Source organism: Salvelinus alpinus, chromosome 2 (assembly GCF_045679555.1).
Source record: "Salvelinus alpinus chromosome 2, SLU_Salpinus.1, whole genome shotgun sequence".
In the NCBI taxonomy this organism is placed as follows: domain Eukaryota; kingdom Metazoa; phylum Chordata; class Actinopteri; order Salmoniformes; family Salmonidae; genus Salvelinus; species Salvelinus alpinus.
The window spans coordinates 127,655,494-127,672,895 of NC_092087.1; the positions used below are offsets into that span (position 1 = coordinate 127,655,494).

Consider the following 17,402-nt stretch of genomic DNA (forward strand, 5'->3'; position numbering starts at 1 on the left):
ACAATTCAAAGTTCCACAAAAAAGTTTAAATACCGCTTATCTTACCAAAAACCGTTCAAAGTACCCCCTCCCCCCAAAATATACATTTTCAAATGGGCCACAGCTCTCAGCCTCGTCTCACCACACAGCTTGACAAAGAAAGCTGACTTCATCAAGGTACCTCTGAATTTGACGGAAATGAAACACAAACTCTTGAATCCTTTTCTTTTCCTCAATGGCGAGGATGAATAAATGATAGTCGTCTCTTTAATCGACGCGCTCGGCGATAACAAAGAGACTTTGAGACACTTTGAGGACACCTAACGATCAGACGCCAACGGGAGGTGCTGCTCGTTTCTCCTTGACTGATGGGCGGCTCAAAACGCGAGGCCCTTAAACGCTCCTGTCTACTTGGGAACAATCTCACTTTTCTGTCTTTCAAGCAAAAAAACTGAAAATCACTTCATCTTTTCCAATTGTTCAAAGTTTTTTTGGTTCCTGATAAAGCACTCTGTATTGACTACTTCGAAAGAGCTTCTTCTCTTGATAAAAAAAAAGTGACATGTCATCTAAATATAGCCTTTGAGAGTGTACTTCGATTTAACTTCTCCTCCTTCTCTACCGCGTGTCGTGTGGTTGATGTGTCTGACAGCTGCCTGTTGAAAGACACCGTTCCCGAACAAAGATTCAAATTAACTTTGCGGTTTGACGACATGGGGCTTGATGTATGCTAATGAACCCGCAGGGAAGAATGTGCTCACTCTCAGAAACAAGAGAACGTAACAAAACCTCGCCAGACACCAAGAAGAAGTCACATCGCGCACAAAGTTTGCGTCGCAACAGAAGAACACAAAAGAGCTCAAGACACATGAGGTAAACGCAACGAAAAAAGGCGGGTTTGACTTCTAAAGTGTTCGATTTGAGGTAAAGGAAGGGAAATTAGGACAATTCTCCATATGGAATGAAAGTAAGTGGGAATCTTTCCTGACAAGGGAGGGGGAATTATTTTCTCTTCAATAAGTGTGTGCGACACCTATGGTAAATTCCTGAGGAATTGCCTCCAAGTATGTGGGCTCCTGAGTTGCGCAGCAGTCTAAGTGCAAGAGGCGTCACTGCAGTACCTGGTTCGAATCCAGGTTGCATCACATCCGGTCGGGATTGGGCGTCCCATAGGGTGGCGCACAATTGGCCCAGCGTCGTCTGGGTTTCTCTCTGAAAAATGTAGTTAATTGAATCTGATTGTCATAAGGTTCCATGACTTTGTCCACACAGGGCATCTGAACACACAAAATACATTTTGATGATTTTCATTCAATTTTGGGTGTTTCATTTAACTTTTGTACACCTGTGGTGTTCCCGGTCAAAAATGACCTGTCATTAGACATAAATGGGTGAGACTACAATTAGTGTATAAAATTGAGTTCAGAAACATGGATAGTAACTTCCTCTCCCAGACCCCCACATGCATGTGTGTTTGAGCACACACACACACACCTCACTCCCCTTCTTGGCTTCCATGGCAACCCCCACGGGAACCTTCCCCAATAGAATCTTTCCCCCACGGGAACCACACCTGTCGGCATTCTCACAAACAATCGCAACATTGTTTCAATAATATATAGAACTTTTCTTGCAGCTCTGGTATATAAGGCTTTTTTGAGGCCTTGCTCACAATTCATTCTGTGGCAGCACAATGACCAAATGATATACTGTATGTGAGGCTCTTGATCATATCTTTGATCATGACACTGGTGAGGAGGAGAGAGTCCTTGTTAAACTTTGACACAGTAGTCTGTGATAAATAGCACAATATGTTTCATATGAGTATTTGTTATAGTCAAAATAATCCATACATTATGCTTTTTTTACTCAAAAACGAGTTGTATGAGCTCAGGTCAATGAGGCCTACAGGCCATAAATAGCAAATAGAAGTTCAAAAACTTGTAATTGTCACGGCCGATGCTGGAAGAAGACCAAAGTGCAGCGTGGTGAGCGTAGATTTGTATTTTTATTTAAAATGTCGCCAACAAAACAAGAAACAAAAGAACAACCGTGAAGCTTACAGGGCATAACAAAAGTCAACTTCCCACAAACGGAAAAAGGCTGCCTAAGTATGATTCCCAATCAGAGACAACGATAGACAGCTGTCCCTGATTGAGAACCATACCCGGCCAAAACAAAGAAATACAAAAACATAGAAAATAGAACATAGAATGCCCACCCAAATCACACCGTGACCAAACCAAAATAGAGACATAAAAAGCTCTCTATGGTCAAAGGTGCGGACTCCGGCCGCAAAACCTGAACCTATAGGGGAGGGTCTGGGTGGGCATCTATCCGCGGTGGCGGCTCTGGTGCGGGACATAGATCCCCGCTCCACCTCTGGCTCACCCCACTTTGGTGGTGCCTCTGGTGCGGGGACCCCCGTCGCCGACCCCGGACTGGGGACCCTCGTTGCGGGGCCCGGACTGGGCACCCTCTTGCAGGCCCCGGACTGGGGACCTTCGTTGCGGGCCCCGGACTGGGGACCCTCGTTGCGGGCCCCGGACTGGGCACCCTCGTTGCGGGCCCCGGACTGGGGACCTTCGTTGCGGGCCCCGGACTGGGGACCCTCGTTGCGGGCCCCGGACTGGGGACCCTCGTTGCGGGCCCCGGACTGGGCACCCTCGCTGCGGGCCCCGGACTGGGCACCCTCGTTGCGGACCCTGGACTGTGGATCCTCACTGATGGGAGGAGACGTATAGACAGCCTGGTGCGTGGGGCTGCCACAGGGCCCACCAGGCTGGGGAGACATACAGGAGGCCTGGTTCTTGGAGGAGGCACAGGATGAACCGGGCTGTGGGGGAGCACTGGAGATCTGGTGCTTAGCACTTGCACCGCTCCTCTTGGCTGCATGCCCACTTTAGCCAGGCACGTGTGGGGAGCTGGAACAGGCCGCACTGGGTTCTCCTGGCGAACTGGGGAAACCATGCGTAGAGCCGGCGTAGGACTCACCGGGCTGTGGAGGCGCACTGGAGGTCTGGAGCGCCAAGCTGGCACAAGACGTGCAGGGCTGGCGAGGCGCACAGGAGGCCTGGTGCGTGGGGCTGGCACAGTCTTCACCAGACGGCCAGCACGCACCTCAGGACGAGTATGGAGAGCTGACTCAGGTGACATCAAACCGAGGACACGCTCCGTAGGGCGAATGTTGTGCCTCATGCACCAACACAGCAGCTCTCTCATAGCTCTCTCCTCCAATCTCCCCATCAACTCCTTCACTGTCTCTGCTTCACTACCTTCACTCCCCTCCAAGTTCACCCCGACAGGCTCTGGTTCCATCCGACCGTCCCATGTGCCCCCCCCCCCCCAAACATTTTTGGGGGGCTGCCTCTCCTGGCCACGCTGCTTGGTCCTTTGGTGGTGGGAAGTTCTGTCACGGGAAATGCTGGAAGAAGACCAAAGTGCAGCATGGTGAGCGTACATTTTCCTTTTTATTTAAAATGTCGCCAACAAAACAAGAAACGAAAGAACAACCGTGAAGCTTAAGTGCCACTAACAAAAGTCAACTCCCCACAAACACAAAAGGGAAAAAAAGGCTGCCTAAGTATGATTCCCAATCAGAGACAACGATAGACACCTGTCCCTGATTGAGAACCATACCCGGCCAAAACAAAGAAATACAAAAACATAGAAAATAGAACATAGAATGCCCACCCAAATCACACCCTGACCAAACCAAAATAGAGACATAAAAAGCTCTCTAAGGTCAGGGCGTGACAGTAATGTTCACAAGAACTTAAGTTGATAAAAAGATCTAACACAACATTAGGTGATAATATATGTATTATTATGGATTTATAATCAGCTATAATGGGGCGGTCATTTTGGACCGGGAACACAGAATTAATTAACATGAAACCAACACAACAGTAGGGTTAACTGACTTGCCTAGTTAAATAAAGGTTAAAATCTGTCCACAACACTTTTTTTGTCTGCAGTGGAGATGAGTGAACTAGAGACAATGCAAAGGTCAGGGCCAAAAGTTTCACAACATTGTTTTACTATCTGCTATGCCTAGTTCACCCGCTGGATTGATTACTAATGTCTTTTATGTGTCAAAAACAAACAGATTAGGATGCTTCCTTCAACTGAATCAGCCTGAAGAATAACAGCAGAGGCCATAGACCTAGATTACATAGATTTAAGTGTAACTGCCTTTTTCAAGGATTCATCTGTTTTGTCTACCATCTTCAAAGGTTATTTTGCTCTACGAGTAAAGCCTTAATTACATGAGGTTGTTCTAGCTACTGTGAAGATCTAATCATGGCCCGTACTAATTAAGACAGCACAAACAAGGTAGCGCCATAAAAATAGGCCCGCAGGAAAGACTGAATTCCATAAACACACTGACTTTTAACTCTCTGCCTCCACACACAAGGGCAGTCACCTGCACGCACGCACGCACGCGCACGCACGCACACACACACACACACACACACACACACACACACACACACACACACACACACACACACACACACACACACACACACACACACACACACACACACACACACACACACACACACACACACACACACACACACACACACACACACACACACACACACATGTTTGTCTTACTATCCATGTGGGGACTAAACAATTGATTCCCATTCAAAAACTATTTTCCTAACCCTAACCCTTAATCTAACCCTAACCCTAACCCTAACCTTAAACGTAACCCCTAACCCTAATTCTAACCCTAAACCTAAACTAGCCTTTTTCCTTGTGGGGACTGGCAAAATGTCCCCACTTGTCCTAGTTTAACTAGTCCTTGGGGGACTTCTGGTCCCTCAAGGACAGTAAAACAAAAAATATACACACACACATTTGTTCTGTAATGCACAGACATTGTGCAATTAAAACAGTACATTTGAAGTTAGAACTCTGTACATTCTATCTAATATAAGCCTGAAACACACACCTTCCTCCTACACAGTATCCAGAGAGCTAACAGTAACAGCAGTCAGGCTTCCCTTCAGAAGAACTGGGACTATAAGGACTTCAGCCACACAATGCTCCTCTCTCTTTCATTGTGACAGTAGGAGCGTGCCATACCAATGTCAGGGAGCAGAGAACAACACGGCCCATTGACTCTAACAGTACACAGTGACATTGACTCTAGCAGTACACAGTGACAGTGACTCTAGCAGTACACAGTAGAACTGGAGGAGGCAGTGGACTCGTTGTAACAGATGATGTCACCCCCCCCCCCCCCCCTGACAACACCAGGCACCACAGAGGTCATTAGGCGCAGGGCAGGGCTGGGGGAGGAGGGGAACAGTTGAGAGGAAGATGGCAGAGGGGTAGGAGTATTGGAGGGGGGTAGGGGTGGAAGGGTCAAGGGCCTTGGTAAATTATAGTGGAGACAGTGTGGAGACAGTGGTACATGATAGTGGAGGCAGTGGTACATGATAGTGGATACAGTGAGGAGACAGTGGTACATGATAGTGCGGAGACAGTGGTAAATTATAGTGGAGGCAGTGGTACAGGATAGTGGAAACAGTGTGGAGACAGTGGTACATGATAGTGGATATAGTGAGGAGACAGTGGTACAGGATAGTGGAGACAGTGTGGAGACAGTGGTACAGGATTTTGGAGACAGTGGTTAATGATAGTGGATACAGTGAGGAGGCAGTGGTACAGGATAGTGGAAACAGTGTGGAGACAGTAATACATGATAGTGGATACAGTGAGGAGACAGTGGTACAGGATAGTGGAGGCAGTGGTACAGGATAGTGGAAACAGTGTGAAGACAGTGGTACATGATAGTGGATACAGTGAGGAGACAGTGGTACAGGATAGTGGAAACAGTGTGGAGACAGTGGTACATGACAGTGGATACAGTGAGGAGACAGTGGTACAGGATAGTGGAGACAGTGGTACGTGATAGTGGAGAAAGTGTGGAGACAGTGGTACAGGATTTTGGAGACAGTGTTGAGACAGTGGTACATGATAGTGGAGACAGTGTGAAGACAGTGGTACAGGATAGTGGAGACAGTGGTACATGATAGTGGAGACAGTGTGGAGACAGTGGAGACAGTGTGGAGACAGTGGTACATGATAGTGGAGACAGTGTGGAGACAGTGGAGACAGTAAGGAGACAGTGGTACATGATAGTGGAGACAGTGTGAAGACAGTGGTACATGATAGTGGAGACAGTGGTACATGATAGTGGATACAGTATGGAGACAGTGGTACATGATAGTGGATACAGTGAGGAGACAGTGGTACGTGATAGTGGAGACAGTGTGGAGACAGTGGTACAGGATAGTGGAGACAGTGTGGAGACAGTGGTACATGATAGTGGATACAGTATGGAGACAGTGGTACATGATAGTGGATACAGTGAGGAGACAGTGGTACGTGATAGTGGAGACAGTGTGGAGACAGTGGTTCAGGATAGTGGAGACAGTGTGGAGACAGTGGTACGTGATAGTGGAGACAGTGTGGAGACAGTGGTACATGATAGTGGAGACAGTGTGGAGACAGTGGTACAGGATAGTGGAGACAGTGTGGAGACAGTGGTACATGATAGTGGAGACAGTGTGGAGACAGTGGAGACAGTGTGGAGACAGTGTGTCCAAAGACGACACATAAAGATACACATGCATGCACACACACAGACATGTTTCAGACATGGATCAGAAAGAGTCCCGGCTCCTGCCTTTGAACCGTAGCATGGTGATGTCCGATAAGCCAGCCGTGTGGGTTGGTCAGGAACTCTGCATAACTCAGCACATTCTTACAGCACACAGCGCTGGATGCCAGGCCACACTGCGTTCACCCTATCCACCACCCACCATGGAGAGGCCACAGCCCCAGAGGCAACACCCCAGGCCAGGCAATACGAACACAGCTCCCCAACCATGGTTCCTCCATCCAGTAGAGCAGGATTTCTTGGGACAATCACAGTTGGAAATACTCTATGATTAGGGCCTGGAGTTTTTCCTGGCTAAATGACCTGAACAGGAAAAAGCTCAGGGTACGGAGATATGACCTATAACTACAGATGTAGGATCTTAATTTGATCACCCTGTTGCATTTAAAACGTGTAGCTCATTTGAGGTTGAAAAAGGCTTCTGAAGTTTGTAATTTCCACAAACATTTCAGACTTGATTTTCCCTTACAAAAAATGTCCATTAATTAGAATCCACATAATAATTCAAATGTCCTGTTGCTGCAGGATTATTGTCCTGCTGTAGGAAACTGGCTCAAATTAAGATCCTACATCTGTAGGGCCCAGTGTTTTTCCTGGTCAGGTCAGGTGATCAAGAAAAAACTGGGCCTTGTATAGGATTACAACACTAGCAATCTCAAAAGTCACTCAATGTTCAAGAAATTTACAGTACACCACAACCATAGTATATTCCACACTTGAATCTATCTTGGTGGTCGAGGAAAAAAAGATGGCTAGGTAGATGTTGGCTTGTTGCTTTTATGGAAGGATACAGCGCTCCAGGACTCCCATGTAGGTCAGGCACAAATCCTGTGCCTCCAGCAGAGAACCCAGAACCTCTTTGAGCATCTGAAGGAGCCAAGGAGAAGAGAGGAGAGCAGAGTTTCTTCCAGGTGCTGCTTTCACCGTGGTAATCCTTCCTCAGCGTGACTGTGGGTTTTACAGAGAATCTCTCCAAACAGGTCCCAGATGGTGGGAGGTAGACAGTGACACAAATAAAACACATGCAGACACACACGTACTTCATAAGCTTGCAGCTACTTAGGGACACACACTCATACTCACTTGCAGTTGTTTAGGCACGCGCATACACGAGCTTGTACATACCCTAGGCCACACGCGCGTACACACACGACTGAAGGTGAGAAGTGATTTGTCACTCCTGGGTGGTCCTTGTGTAAAGATAAGGCGAGCTCTGCTAAAGCCCTCTGTTAAGTAGAAGCACAAGTTGGGGCCGTTTTGTCAGGTTAGCAGCGGAGTCCTCTTTACAACACGTGTGGAATGTCTGCGGCCTGTCGAGCCGTAGAGAGCTAGAAGAGTTCCTCGAAGTTTAACTCCCCTCACAGAGCTTGTTTAATGACAATGAGTCAGGAGCATGACTAGTTGAAGCTAACATAAACCTCCTCCGACCAGGCCCTGTGGCTTTTTCTGCTCACATCAGCTCCTCTGTTTGTGGAAGATTAGCACACAACATACAGGAGGCCTCTGCTTTGTAGCAGAGCTGGTCAGGCGTTAAGATCAGAAAGGTGGTTCGAAAGAAGAGGAAGCCATTTGAAATGAAGAGATAAAAGAGCCAATGTTTCCCCATTTTCAAACCCAATCCTCCGTTGCTGCCTATTTCTGTATAAGGAAGGGAAAAAATCCCAGTCTCCTCACTCCTCTCTCCTTTTTCATGTGGTTACTGGAACAACAATGTACATTCGGAGCGTTTCGTCCTTTGATGTTTGCATTCACCAAACCGACTTCAAGCGGAGGAGAAAAGAGAGGGTGAGAAAGACGCAGGAGAGAGATTCTGTGGTGGGCTTTCGCTCTCTCTCGTTGGCAAGGCATCTGACGTCTAGCCGGCAAAAGACAAAATTCGGTTTTGCCTGTTAAGCCGTCTGTCAAGAGGGTTTTCTCTATTTTTTCTTGCCCGTTTCGTGGATGTGGCTGTGCCGTTGTGAAGGCCGCTTACACGCTTTTCAAACAATAACAGTTCAATGCTCCCCCTTCTGCTTCCTCTGCCAGGGCCCTGCACATGCCAACACATCCTTTTGAGAGCCCTGAAACGACAACAAACGCTAAGCGTTTTCACCGCTGAGAGAAAAGAGGCCCATCCGCGAGCCTGTGTAATTAAAGTCGATCTAATACTGTTACATTTCTGCTCGGAAATACACAAAAAAAGGACCGTTTCCGAGGCTCTTTCTCTGTCGCTAATCCGCCGCTTCTTTGTTGAGGTCGCCACAAATACGCCTCGCTCACAGGGAAACAGAGAAGACTCAAAATGGTGGAAATAAAATAGCCATGTTTCAAAACTTGAGTTTGCTGGCTTGAATTAAGTGTAGGCCGCTACACTACGACAGCGACTACGACTACATCACAATTTCTATCTATACCCTCTCTTCGATATGAGCTTCAAACTAACTATGTGTCATCTCTCAGTCAGCCAACATTCTCTCTTTCTTCACCCCGGAAGGTGACCGTACAGGGTGTACTGTACGTTTGATCAGACGCTAGCGTCATTGGGTTGTCTACATATATATCTATGTCACGGCGCTAATTGTACGTGACACATTCAGAATACAGCCGTCCTTCTCTGACAACATTGTCACATACACAAGGCCTTGAAAACCAACATCCTCCAATGTGTCTGTCACCTTGGAAGAAATCCATCTCCATTTCGGTCGCTGTAATCCTTGGCCATTCATTCACCTCCACCCTTGCATGGCTCCGCTGTAGGAGGCATCAGCGGCTTCGAACACTAAAGAGACAATCAAAGAGTGAGGCATCCGAGCTGGGCTAGTGCCTCTGGAATGGAAAGTGTTATCAAAAATACAGCTGAACTTGATCCTCTGTGCCCGTCCTTCCCACAGGCAAAGTTATCCTTTCAACTGGCTGCTGCCTTCAATAACCCCAAACAACAATAATGCCAGCGCCAAAAAACTTCACAAATGGATTGGGTGCTGATGATGAGTAGGCGAACGTGTCTGAATGCGAAGTAGGCACTGATTATTGACTTTGGGTATTCAGATCTGATGTGTTGGTTTGAATAGGGTTTGAACACATAGGCATACACACATACTGTCTTTGTGGCTCTCCGTTAAGATCAGGGCCGGCCTTGGGCATAAGCGACATAAGAGGCCGACTGGGAACTCAGTTGGGGTCTCGACTTACTGTTGAGAGTTATAATTGTAGAATACACAAGGTGCAATTTCAAAATGTGGTGGTGCACTGCAGTCTTTCTGTTGTTATGTCAGTCACTGACAGTCGGTCAATGAGCCCATGTCAGCTAACATCTTTTTTTTGTTCGTCTAGCCAGCTATCTAAAATTGCAGTAATCATGATTGAATTATCGACCAGGCATGAAGGGCACATGCCCGGGGGCTTTGACCTCCAGGAGGCCCCCATTGATTTTGATAGTCATTCTAACTCAGATATCATATTACCATGGCATAAGTCATGGCAAAATGTGTAGAATTGCAGGAAATGAACTCTAAAACGTGTTTCTCTCTGCCTTCAAGAGGGGCAAGAGGCACAAAAATGTTTTGCTCTTGGGGTGGGGGAGCCCCATCAATTTTTTTTGCTTAGGCTCCCAAAAGGCTAGGGCCGGCCCGACTTATAACCTCTGTGCTCATGAAACAGTACCAAAATATATTGTGTGTACATATCAATGTATATTTTACTGTAGCTTTCTACCAGCTTGTGGTATCTTGTGGCTAGAGACTGTATGAGTTAATAAAGGTCAGGTGGATTACTGCTTTCGTGTGTAATGGTATACTGTATGTGAAAGGTATGTACCTGTATGTATCATGTATAATGTTCAAAGGTATCTATCAAGCCTTAGGATATAACATGTGGTTGAGCAGCAATTGTATGCATGTCAACAGGTTTCCCAATTAAGGTTGACTATTTTAAACAGATCATACTGAACAAAAATATAAATGCAACATGTAACATCAACATGCAACAAAGTCAGGGTCCCATGTTTCATGAGCTGAATAAAAGATTTTCCACATGCACAATAAGCTTATTTCTCAAGAATGTTGTGCACAAATTTGTTTACATCCCTGTTAGTGAGCACTTCTCTTTTGCCAAGATAATCTATCCGCCTGACAGGTGTAGCATATCAAGAAGCTGATTAAACAGCATGATCATTACACAGGTGCACCTTGTGCTGGGGACAATAAAAGGCCACTCTAAAATATGCCGTTTTTTTACACACACAATGCCACAGATGTCTCAAGTGTTGAAGGAGCGTGCAATTGGCATGCTGATTGCAGGAATGTCCACCAGCTGTTGCCAGAGAATGCAATGTTAGTTTATCTACCATAAGCCTCCTCCAACATCGATTTAGCAGGACGTCCAACCGGCCTCACAATCGCAGTTTGCTGATGTCAATGTTGTGAACAGAGTGCCCCATGGTGGCGGTGGGGTTATGGTATAGGCAGGCAGAAGCTACGGACAATGAACCCAATTGCATTTTATCGATGGCAATTTGAATGCACAGAGATACCGTGAAGAGATCCTGAGGCCCATTGCCGCGCCATTCCTCCGCCGCCATCACCATGTTTCAGCATGACAATGCACGGCCCCATGTCACAAGGATCTGTACACAATTTCTGGAAGCTGAAAATGTCCCAGGTCTTCCATGACCTGCATACTCACCAGACATGTCACCCATTGAGCATGTTTGGGAAGCTCTGGATTGACGTGTACGACAGCGTGTTCAAGTTCCTGCCAATATCCAGCGACTTCGCACAGCCATTGAAGTGGAGTAGGACAACATTCCACAGGCCGCAATCAACAGCCTGATCAACCCAATGCGAAGGAGATGCGTCGCCCTGCATGAGACACTCCTAACTTTTTTTTAAAGGTATCTGTGGCCAACATATGCATATCTGTATTCCCAGTCATGTGAAATCCATAGATTAGGGCCTAATGAATTTATTTCAACTGACTGATTTCCTTATATGAACTGTAACTCAGTAAAACCGTTGAAATTGTTGTATGTTGCGTTTATATTTTTGTTCAGTATAGAAATAGAAATCCACTAAAGCAGCACACACCATTTCTAGTTCTGTAATACTATTTCTACGACACTGATAGCACGTAGCGCTAGCTTCAGAGTATAGAACACAGTGGTGCTGTTGTCACCAGAAGAAGAATAAGGAGGAGGTGTGAATATGCATATGGTACCCGCAAGAGCCCTGCAACATCCCGACTTTGCAAGGATGAAAGGAACTGCAAAGCCAAATCACTTTATCAACCCCAACAGCCAGTCTTATTGTGGATGTGCTTCAGACGCTAGCTAGGCCTAAAAAGTCACAGCGCTAATTGCAAGACACAACAAGGAGATTGTTTGGCCCGGCGCTAACCGTTGTGTACGGCTAACGGTAATCACCACAATAATTTGGCTCCCAGAACATCAAATGGTGGTTTGGAGCTGGAGGAATTTGCATTGAGCTCTTTGATCTGGGAAATTTAAACAAAGCATGACCCGCTATGCAAAAAGCATGAAGGTTATAGTCCCCCCCTCTCCCCCCCCCCCCCCCCTTTACTCCCCTCCCATCCAGCTAAAACCACGTCTACAGTGGAGATGATCGGGGCTAAAAAAGCAGCAAAGGGTGAAAACAGACATCAGAGACTAACTTCATCATTTAGAGGTGAACTTTTAACCAAGGTAAAGTATTGTGGTCACATGGAGTGAACTGTGCGGTGACAGTATTTTACACACAACAAAGGCTGGAATATTTTTGTTATGCAGTGTTGGTATCATTCCCCTTTAAGAGGATCACTTGAAAGATATAGAAGTAGGAGTGATTCACATCCACTTATATAAAATACAGTATTTATTTAACACAGTATTTAAGGAGGTAGGGGATTTTTGAACCGTTCCACTTCAGTGGAACTAAAAGAACCACGGCAGTAAGTTTTGAAAGTGCAATACATTTTGCATGAATATCACTCTCTCACATGGGTTTTATAGAAGTCCCTAAAGTCTTCTCTCTCCCTCTCCTCGAATGCAACTTTCTTCCTTGCTCACCCGTGCATACGGACCTTTAATCAACTGCAATTAACCCACCGAGTGTTCATGTGATGGGTGCCCAGAGATAATGAAGACACTAGACTACAGCCAGGCCTTTTCTCACCCAACCTTCGTTAAGGTGACGCAACCGCATGGCTACTTGTCAATGGAATGGATAGACAGACCTATAGGCTGACTGGGTAACCTGTAAATACTCCTGTATTATTACCTAGACTGCTATTGTGACTGACTGGGTTCGAACCCAGGTGTCCTGTGTGCCAGAAGACTGTGTTAGCCTGCTGAGCTAAAGCCTAGGCATGGTGTGTGATAAATAGGCTGACTAGGGAACAGTCAGATACCCCAAAGGTTATTACTCCTGCGTTATTCTCCCAGGCTGCTATTGTGACTGACTGACTGGTTGTGTTGTGTCCACACCTTGTCTGTGTTGTTTGAACGTCCATTTTCCTCTGTCCACTGCTATTGTAGTGCAGGAAGCTGGAGGGCGATGGCCCATGCGTTTTCTGCTTCTTGAGGTTCACCACATCGTCACCGTAGGACAGCACGGTAGCTCTAAGACAAAGGACACAATTAGGATGATAACGTTTTCAATACAGAACTACAATGAGCAGCAGTTAGGTGGGAAACGGTTTGTAAAGAACGTCAGGCAGTTGGAGATCTTGTAATCGTAAAACTTGTTGACACACAAACTGAAACACGACAGGATCAAAAAGGGAGGATAAAATGTGTCAGTCAATGTTTCTTTTGACAAACTTTTCATTGAATATCCTTTGACTCGTTGAAAAGCTTGATACAACAATAGCAGGGAGAGAGACTACAATATTTTTGTACCCGCAACTGCGCTCAAGACGAACTTTGACCCCACGAAGAGATTCATCACAAATGCATCATATTATCTTTTCAAATGCCTGGCGGAAACCATCTTTTAACAATGACACATCTATCTATCGGTCCCGCATGGGGGAAGATGTTTATGTAAAAAGTGACCATCAGAACAAACATCTAAAGAGGAAGATGTCTCCATCTTTACATCTAGCGTCCTTAGGGATATAACAGAAATGGGAGAGAAAAGTCCTAGAAAAATGTACAATTCCACCTTTTTATTCAGAACCCAGCATGAACGTGTTGGCGAGAGAGCTAGCTCGTGGTATGTGCGGAGATGAAAAATGGACGCCATTCCTTTGAAATCCTCCTCAAGTCAAAATTACCATTTCATTTCAACTCACAGCCAGGAAACTGAGAGCCGACTAACTGCTTTGGGCATATCATTATTTATTGTGTGTAAACTTTGGAGTGAACAGTTTTGCTGGGAATAATATGTTGTGTGGGAGGTGGGAGTCAACGGTTGGAGCAACCACAAAGGCAAAGATCAGGCTTGTTTTCTCTGTAGGAGAACCACATAAAAGTGAAAATAATGCCCATTATTATGACGCAACAACATGAGACTTGTCTTAGAATGATTTTCTAGCGACTCAGAACTTAACAGGCAACCAGTTTGACCCCCTTGTGTTAATAGCGTTAGCATTTTTCTTTGCTAATTAGCGATATTGTTATAATTGAGCCATTAGCTGAGTTTAACTAAACACTTTTTCCACAGTGGCCACATTAAGTCTGTAACTTCCTTTTATTTAGTTGAATATATTTTCCTCACCCCAGCAGGAGTGAGTTTTACCTATGCACCAACTGCTAACACTATGTCAAAATTAAGTTGCTCACAAAATATACCTCTTAAAACGTCAACCATTGAGAGGGGGAGGAAAGAGCTATAAAGAGAGAGAGAGAGAGAGAGAGAGAGGAAATTGAGCCTCAATAACTATACGGGCAAAGGCCCAAGGGCTTTGTCTCTCATTTTCTTATCTTCCATTTGAGTAAAAGAAAAATAAGATTTGGCACCTGGTCAATAGGTCTTTTGCACCTTTTGATGTTAGCCATTCTGCCTATGATGTAACCTAATAAGATAATGTTTTATCAAAGAAATAGGTTCAGATCATGAGACTGTTAATCATTAGAACTTTATAGTGGTAATGCTCTAGGCCAGGGGTGTCAAACTCATTTCGCATCGTGGGCCACATACGGCCTAGGGAGATGTCAAGTGGGCCGGACCATTAAAATTATACCATACTCTGCTATAAATAACCAAAATATCATGTCTTTCCTTTGTTTTGGTGTAAAGAAGCACAAGAACATTAGGAAAATATTGAAATTTAATGAACTATCCTTTTACAAAACATTTCATGAAACACCTCATATTTCCTTAGACAAATGTGCAATTTACTTTTATCATTCACAAATATGCATTGCAACTGATCCCACTGATTGTACAAAGGCACAAAACTTTAATTGGTACTGAAAAATATAGTAATGCACTTTAAGATTAAATGAGACTTTTAAAGAAAGGAATTTTTAAACCACTTACACATACGCATATAAAATCTAAATGTAATCCCTGCGTACACCTTACAAACTAAGGAGAGTGATTTTAAATGTGTAATGAAGAAAGTGTTCGCCTGTCCTGTAAATCTGTAAACTTCATACATGAAACATACATACACATACAATACATACTGAAAATTTATGGAGTTGTATGAACAGTAGAATTCCATCACACAACTTTTGTTTTGAAGCTGCTGACTAACATTAAAGTGCACATTTTTTAAATCACCACAGTAAGGATTCATCTTCACAGAGCTGTATTCTTTCAATGCAAACAGTATCTAAGGCAGCATTTTAAAGGTGTTAGTCTAGTCTGGACTTGTATTTTTCTTTGAAAATTCTACACTCCTTATCTACTTTTCTCCGTTTGGATAACGACATTTTGGCTAATGAGGGTGTAGCGGAGAGGTAGAGACCAAGGTATTAACAACGTCGTAACAAGCAGCAGATGGCGCATTGATACCGTCTGCTGTTTTCAGTCTGTCTCAGTGATGCGGCTTGTCTTCTACTCTGATGGAAAGAGTGCGCCCCTTAGCGGATAATCCATGAATTGCAGCGAATTAAAAATATTAATTCCATGTCTTTTATGCATTTTTTCCACTTTCAAATTATCCTGCGGGCCTGATCGAACCTCCTTGGGGGCCGGTTCCGGCCCGCGGGCCGTATGTTTGACACCCCTGCTCTAGGCGTTCACTAAGCCAACATGCCACATTTGTGCTAGCACAACGTTAGCATACAGATAGATTGCTGCTCAAATGGAACGCTACACCTGTTCGTTAGTGTAGTTAATTGGATTAGCATAGTTAGCATGCTATCCAAAACTTTGTGTACAACATGCCATAACACCTACTTGAATGCATAGTTTTAAGCATTGCCTTTTAATGCTGCCATAGTTTACCTTTGGATTAGCATTGCTACTGGATGCTAACACGCAGGCGCATCATTGTAATATTCAAGTGCTTCACAATAAAACAACTACAGCCAATAATACTGACTCATGTATCGGTTCAGAATAAAAGTGATGACACCAAAACCAAGGCTACATTTTCAAGTTTACTTTGGATCAGCATACCTATTCCATGCTATCATACTTTATCTTGGATGTACATACACTATGTAATGAGTGCTAGCTCTGCATTTAATGGAGGAGGAACAACAACAAACCATAAGGAGAGGGCGTGGATCAAGCCCAGTGTGATTCACCGGGGGGAAGAAGGAGCATAACTCTGCTGACTGCTCTCAGCTCTGACATAGAGTACATATAATGTTAAACATATGGCTGGAGCCGAGGATTCACGCATGACCGCATGCAAGATGTGGAAAAAAACACAGCTGGTGTCCTTTTTTTCTCCTCCTAAAATGGATGCTTAGTCCACAGGCTGAAGAGCAAAACATTTAAACGATTTCAGACATTCTGACTTGATGCTTAGAAGGGGGAAAAAATTGAATTTATGATGCAGAACAGGAGTACACAGAGAAAACAAATGTACCGAGGAATCAGATCAGTGAACAAATCAAATCACATTTTATTGGTCGCGTACACATATTTTGCAGATGTTATCGCAGGTGCAGTGAAATGCTTGCTCCAACAGGGCAGTAATACCTAACAATACAAAATAACACACAAATACAAGAAAATACAAAGAAAGACGTTAAGAAACATCAGAACGAGCAACACGAACACGGCGGTGGATGAATGCCTTACAGTTCTCACGTTTATGAAACACCTTGAGAAAGAGGATAAAGGAAGTATTTCCCACAGATGGCACGATGAGCAACGAGGACCAGGGGACTCGTCATCAGACAGGGCCAAATATGCTCTGGACGTACTTCAAATACACCAAATGTATTACAGGTGAGAGTCATATGCCAAGTATTTTGAGCAATGGAGGGATGTCAAAAGTTGTGCTTGTGTTGAAATAGGAATCACAGTCTTTAACAATAAAATACACTGAGTGTACAAAACATTAAGAACACCTTCTTAATATTGAGTTGCACCCCCTTTTTCCCCCTCACAACAGCTTCAATTCGTTGGGGCATTGACTCTATAAGGTGTTGAAAGCGTTCCACAGGGATGCTGGCCCATGTTGATTCCAATACGCTGGCTGGACGTTCTTTGGGTAGAGGACCATTTTTGATACAGTACACACTGGAAACTGTTGAGCGTGAAAAACCCAGTAGAGTTGCAGTTTTGGACACAAACCTCTGCGCCTGGCACCTACTACCGTACCCCGTTTTAAAGGCACT

The 17,402-nt window shown here is 44.9% G+C and overlaps 1 protein-coding gene across 1 annotated transcript in view; it reads right to left on the reverse strand.

Moving 5' to 3' along the window:
* LOC139568712 (axin-2-like) overlaps positions 1-17,402 on the reverse strand; it is an 86,685-nt gene that overhangs the window by 38,195 nt on the left and 31,088 nt on the right. Inside the window, exon 3 of the mRNA XM_071390742.1 lies at positions 13,140-13,274. The gene's annotated coding sequence lies outside the window, so the exon portion shown is untranslated. The remainder of the gene's footprint in view (positions 1-13,139; positions 13,275-17,402) is intronic.